This window comes from Anser brachyrhynchus (genome assembly GCF_964034855.1).
Source record: "Anser brachyrhynchus genome assembly, chromosome: W".
In the NCBI taxonomy this organism is placed as follows: Eukaryota; Metazoa; Chordata; class Aves; order Anseriformes; family Anatidae; genus Anser; species Anser brachyrhynchus.
The window spans coordinates 14,986,709-14,993,641 of NC_137704.1; the positions used below are offsets into that span (position 1 = coordinate 14,986,709).

Sequence of the window (6,933 nt, forward strand, 5' to 3'; positions counted from 1 at the left end):
ACCTTTGTAGCTTGAACAGCTCAGCGTGCACACTAGGTGGAGCAATCCCCTGTGCGTTCGGCACTGCAATAAAGAATGCCTGCTTTCTAAAACTCCAAATTATTAGAGAGTTTGATCAACTGGCTTTTACAGTATCAACACTTGAGCCAAGTCGTTCAAGTTGCATTTGTTTTGGCATGTTAGGGCATGAACTTGTACTTCTGCAGTCATGCATGTCAGTTGGGATCTGGTGTGAAGCCCCTATCTCATCAAAGAGAAATCCATGGAGGTTTACATAGAAACCACATCCAATGCAGGAAGTCTCAGAGCTAAAATTGCTGGGAACTGAGGAAATATTATATTCTTGCCCTCTTCTTATATTCTTCCCTGGGTGTCTGCTTTTGGGACAGCATACTGGATTGATTAAATGGACTTTTAGTGTGATCTGGCACAGCTGCCCTATCAGCACATGCATTTGTAAAGAGAAAATATTAATGTTGAAGGCTGGGCCTCTCCTCATCCTTATTCCATCCCTACAGCAGTTTTCATAAATTTCCAAGAGCAGTTCATTGTCCATTTCTCCTCTTCTTTGGACAGGTAACAAGTTGGAGCAATTCTTAGCTATTTAACAATCTATCATAGACCACATGACTGTGGTCATAGTGTGGTGGGTTAGCCGTGGCAAACAGCAAATGCCTACCCAGATGCTCACTTAATCCCATTTCTCAGTGGGATGGGGAAGAATATATGAGAAATATATGAGAAAGCTCATGAGTCTAGATAAAGACAGGGAGATTGTTTACCAGTTACGGTCACATGCAAAACAGACTCAATTTGGTGAAAATTAATTTAATTTATTGGCAATTAAAATTGTTTGCAGTAGTGAAAACTATGAACATTAAAACATCTTTCCTTCCCTCTTTCCCAAGCTCAGCTTTGCTCCTTCACTCCAGGTTCCTCTACCCACTCCTTGAGTAGCGAAGGGGGGGGGGGATATGGTGTGAGAAATATCTCAATAATTTTTTAAGACAGGGTCTCTTGTGAAGCAAATTTATTTGCAATTGCAATGGCAGACATCTTGCAAGCAGGAGCGCACAGCGGAAGTGTATCATAGCCCTATATCCCCTATTACCCAACGCTTGATTCCTCCCCTGTTTCGTCACTGGCTGAGTACTACAGATTCACAACCTACCCGACGCTTGTTACTATGCCCTGCATGTACAGTTTTATTTGACCAACTTTTTATTTTTCCTTTTTTAGAACTGGAGGGGCCCATAATTTCGTAACTTCTTGTTCTTGCTGATTCTGTAACTGCTTGTCTTGTTTTTCTTAGCCATCCTTCTTATTTTGGGACAGTGGAACCTTCCACTGCCCCCTTATCTACTTAACATACCCCCCCACTGTTATGCCCGAGCAATCACTGTTGAATATGCAAGGCTAGTGCATCACTAACAAAAAACACTTTTGAGACAGGGAACAAGATAAAGGATGTTGATTTTGCAGGTCTTAGCTAACACAATTGTATGTTAAAGACCCCAAACATAAGGGAGTAAAAGACTGTATGCATAGATAATAGAACCAGCAAGAACTGGCTTGACTGCTGAAGTCTGTCAAAGATAGGAAAGGTCAGAAGTTTAGCAGTGAGAAAGACTTCTGGCCTTCATCAAAAGACCACTAGAGTACGCCTGATGACTGTGAGAAACTAAGTTGTGTTTCTGCAGTAGAGAACTAATTTTCTGTATTCCAAGGTAGTTGTGTAGTCATAATAAGGAGAAATGCTAAGTAGATAAGTGGACAGTAGAAGGCCTCACTGTTCCAAAATAAGGTAGAAGACTGAGAAAAACAGGATGAGCAGCGTGGGAACAGTAAAACAAAGATCAAAGGTTCTCAAAACATAAGAAAGGGAAAAAAAAAAGGGAAAAAGGAGAAATTAAAGGGTTAAAAAAAAAGAAAAATTGTACATATATGGTATAGAGGAGCATCGAGTAGCTTGTGAACCTGTAGTACTCAGCCAATGAGGAAACGGGAGGTGATCAGGTGTCGGGTAATAGGGAATAAAAGGTTATGATTTGTTTACTATAATGCGCTCCTAATTGGCAGGACGCCCGCCATTGCAATTGCGAATAAAATAGCTTCACAGAAGATCCTGTCTGAAGAAAATTATTGAGATTTTTCTCACAATTTGGGGGCTCATCCAGGATCTTGTCGCCTGCTGAAGATTTCTTGCCACCACAGACAGGAATGTGCACCCCGCTGATTTCAGCAGTCCCGTCGGGTGGGTGGGTCATCTCAGTATGGCCGGCAAAGGACCGAGACGGTTAATCTGAAGACAGGCTCTGCGAAGCTCTGGGGAGAAGGGAGGCCAGCACTGACATGCACAGACACAGCCCAGACATAGTCCAGCCTGGATCGGGTACAGGCACAGGGATTACTGCTGATAACCCAGACTGGGAAGCCATGCACGGACCGAGGTAAGGGAAACTTTACCGTATCTTGCCTCGGGTTGGGTTCAGGGAGACTTTTGTGTGGCGTGTGAATGAGAAGCACTTTTAGTGCGAAGTGAGTGTGGAGTCCCGATCCGCGAGGTTCTGTAGTCCCGCGAGGGGACGAACGAAGTCCCCTCGGCTGGAGAGGGACGAAGCGAAAGATAGATGAGCAAAAGAGAGTCTTGGGGGTTTGGGCCTTTAGGTGTACGGTACCCCGAGCACGGCGAAGTGAGGTGCTCGGCAGTACACCCCACCTCTGTCCTAATCCTAGGTGAAGGTGTGTGGTACTCTGTGGGTAGTAAAATCCACAACAGCACATCAGGAAGAGATGGGGATTAAGGGTTCCGAGAGTCAGCAGGGTGGGGGCGGAGACCCCAGGATTGTGCCTAAAGATAGTCCTTTGGGGAGAATGATAAGGATTTGGAAAAAAAAACAAAAACTAGGGAAAAAGATTTTTTTTTTAAAAAATTTAATGGTTAAATATTGTGTAATTGTCTAGCCTAAAAAGCCAATAAAAGGAACTTCAGTATTTTGGCCAAAATAAGGGTCTGATGAAAATTCAGGCTTTAAATTTATATGTAAGCAATAAGACTCCTTTTTTCGGAGGAGGAATCAAGTTATGCTCCCTATAATCCTAATATTGCACTGGAGGCAACGGCAGCTGCTCCAGGAAGGGAGACAGGGACTGCAATTGACGCTGTCCCTGGAGAAGTTGCGCTGGGGAGCACGGAGCAGCGGGAGCGGAGGTGGGGGGGGTCCCGGTGGGGCCTCAGGGACGTGCAGGGGCGACACAGGGCCAGTACCATTCCCCCCTTACCAGCAGAGAGGTTAGGAGTTTTAAGAAGGAAATGAAATCTTTAACTGAGGGCCTAGCAGAACAGTCAAATCCGTTTCTAAGGCCTAATTTGCATTCCTGGGGAGGAAATGTCAATCTTGAGTATGTTATTCACTGGAGAAGAATGTTTAGGAGGGGAATGATTCGGCAGGCAGCTATGCAAGAATGGGAAAGAACTAACGCCCCCACTGGACCGAGAGTAATTCCGATAGAGCAGAAATATCTGCTTATCCAACTGAAATAGTAACAACCCACAACATAGAAATCATATGAGAGACTCAGGGTCAGAATTAGGAAGTACTTGGGGATGAATCCTGAGGACCTGGTAGCCCAAGGGCTCTTTAAAGTTCATTTTGTGATTAAAGCCTGGCCAGATATGCAGAAAAAGCTCCAGAAGGTGGGAGGATGGAGTGAACTAGTGTTCACTAGAGTGAACTATGGAGTAAGTAGTATGAAGGTGTATGCCAGGAGGGGAGATGAGAAGGAAAAGCAGAGAGTGAAACTAATGGTATTCACAGCGTACTGGGTAGTGAGGCAGAGGGTTGGAGATAGAGGGACTTTGGGAGGAGTCGGGCCCAGGATGGAAAGGAGAGGAAGAGAGATGAAGGAATGGCAGACAAGGAAAGCTACCTGTGTTGCAGCCTAAATCCTAGCAGGGACAGGCTTTGAGAAGATGTTTTAAATGTGGCCAGACCGGCCACTTCAAATAGGAGTATCCGGAGTGGAAGAAGGAGGAGAGATTGCTGTTATAAATTCAGAATAGGGGAGTCGGGACTTCTCAGAAAGCTAGTTCCCTGATAAATGAAAAAGTGTACCTCAAGGGTTCCTCAAGTGTACCTCAATGGGAATTACTCTACAATTACTGGTGCAGGCAAAACAGACTTAGCAAAGGAAGATTAATATAATTTATTACCTATTGCTGACAGGCTGGAGCCGTGAGAAACAGAGAAACAAGCTGGGGGCACCTTCCCCCATTCACTCTCTTCCACCTCTTCCCTGCCCTGAGTGGTGCAGGGGGGCTGGGAGTGGAGGCTGCTGTCAGTCCGTGGTGCTTCATTTTCCCCACTCCTTCATGGTCCAGAGCTAGTCCTGGTTGGAGAATCTGTCAATTAATTCTTCCAAATGTGAAGCAGAGGTCTCTTTGTCAGGGTCAGGAGTAATACTAGCCCTTCTACTGCTTCTGGGGGACTACCCAACAGAAACTGGGGCAGCAGTCCTCCTAGGGACCTCTTTTCTTGCTGCTGTATCTTTCCACAGTTCACGTACCCGAGCAGCTAGGGCCGAGGTCAGTTCACTGTCCCACTTCCTCATATCTTCCCCATAGTCACGTAAATAAAACCACAAGGTACCCCGTGGTGTGTGTCCCGGATTCTCCCTTGCTTGAGCTGGAGAATGCTGGCATTAATGGCTGAAAGATTCTTCCATCTAGGTGAGGAGGAAGTTATGTGTTCTTTTAACCGTTGGGACAGTCTCTCCACGGCTGAAATGCAGGCCCGTACTTGGGCAGAGAGATTTTCTTCATATTTATGAAGCTGGTTCGACACAGTATCCACTGGTGGCCCCATCCCCTCATCCCAATTAAATATTGCCAGCGTACTGGCATGTGATGATGGTGCACTCCGCACCAATTTACGCCACATGGATGTTGTGCACTGGACTTCATCGGGATCTTGAGGTGTCTGTTCATTGTCTAAATCACTATAAATCATCTCCAGCACAGCTAATTCACGCAGATGCTGGAGACCTTTCTCCATGGTGGTCCACTTGCCTACTTGATATACAATATCTTCCTTATGGGGATACCTTTCTTTCACAGTTGCCAGGAGTCGCCTCCAGAGGCTGACAACCTGTCTCTCTCTCCCAATTACTCTGTCAATGAGCCTTTCTCTAGAGAGGGATCCCAGCTGCTTGGCTTCACTGCCTTCTAATTGTTGGCTATTGGCCCCAGCATCCCAGCATCAAAGCAGCCAGGTGAGGATGTGCTCACCTGGATGACAACTGAAATCCTTTCATATTTCTCACAACTCACTCAGGGATAGGGATCGAGTGGTTTCTGATTCATTTATGATTTCCATCTCTTCTCCCTGATGTTGTTGTGATGACGCTGCTTTAGAGCTGCCTGCCTTTTCCCCTTCTCCCTCCTCCTTAGGAGGAGCTTCTTCCCTTACTAAATGGGCTGACTGCCATTTCCATTGTTTTGTCTTGACTATAGGAGCGACTGATACCACAGATGGTTGGTCCTCTGGGGTGGTCACAGTGTGTGTTATCTCGTCATTGAATTCAGAAACTTCCCCATCCCCTTGAGGGTGATGGGCAGTGTTAATTGACATTTGATAGGCATAAGCCAGACCTCAGAAGAGTGCAGCAAGCTGGTGGAGTTCTCTGGTATTGCCAGGGTCAGGGCATACGTCTTTCAAACATTCTACCAGTTTTTTTGGAGTTTGCACTTGTTCACGAGTGAAGTTAAGAACCATCGGAGGAGAAAACCGTGACAGGTACCTGCCCATATCCCCCCACACACCTTGCCACCCACAACTACTTTGTCTCAGGGCAGGTCCTTGGATGATATTCTTAATAAATTGTTTAACCTTAGGGAGGAAGAAAAAAACTAGAACTAGTAATAGGAGGATGACATCCGACCAAGGATATTCAGGATACTCAAAGGCTGCTGCAATTAGCCCACAGGGAGAGAAGAAGAAGGCACCACCCCCGATGTTATTCAAAAATTGACTGCTCGGGGAGAAAAAGAAGGCGGTGTAATTCTTAATATTTCCAAAAAGATAATCTCCAGGAGACCAGAATGATAACAATGCAGGGCCTGAGTACCAGACGAAACTGAAGGCCAGCATGTTACAGCACAGCATGATAAAGAAACCAAACACAGATTTTAACACGTTCTCTGATCGGATATAGAGGAAAAAAGAGAACAGAGAATGGACTACATACCACATAGTCACACAGAAAAATATTAACAGCAAACCGAACATTGTGACTAGCAAGTATGTTAGCTGTAAATACTTTAATCAATTCTACTGTTATCTCAACCCTTGAGCCCCATGTTGGGCACCAAAAAGGACTGTGGTGGTTTTACTCGAGTGGGCAGCCGAGTTCCACCACGGCCGCTCTCTCACTCCCCCCTCCTCAAAGAGGAAGGGGGAGAAAATACGGCACAAAGAGCTCGAGGTTTGAGATCAGAATGATTTAATTAAAGGGAAAGGGAATGGGGAGAAAAAGAAACAAAAGAACCAAGGCCGCGTGGAAGCACAGAGAGAAAGGGAAAAAAGTTATTCTTTACTTCCCATCAACGAGCGATGTTCAGCCACATCCTGGAAAGCAGGGCCTCAAAACGCGTAGCAGTTGTTCAGGAGGACCGCCCCCTCCCCCACGAGAGCCCCCCTTTTATTGCTGAGTGTGACATCAGGTGTCATGGAATATCCCTTTGGTTGGTTTAGGTCACCTGCCCTGGTGATGTCCCCTCCCCATCACTTGCCCACCCCCAGCCTGCTGGCTCTTGGGGGCTTGGAGGGAGTCCTGAAGCTGTGCCAGTACTATGCAGCAATAGACACAACACTGGAGTGATACCAGTGCTGTTCCAGCTACGAGTGCAGAGCACAGCACTGTGTGGGCTGCTGC

The 6,933-nt window shown here is 46.1% G+C and overlaps 1 long non-coding RNA gene across 1 annotated transcript; it reads left to right on the forward strand.

The window, feature by feature from the left end:
* The first annotated feature begins 774 nt into the window (after positions 1 to 774).
* LOC308184923 lies at positions 775 to 6,546 on the forward strand. The gene is made up of 2 exons (XR_013943042.1): positions 775 to 2,450; positions 5,513 to 6,546. It is a non-coding gene; the product is annotated as an uncharacterized lncRNA (long non-coding RNA).
* The last annotated feature ends 387 nt before the right edge of the window (positions 6,547 to 6,933 follow it).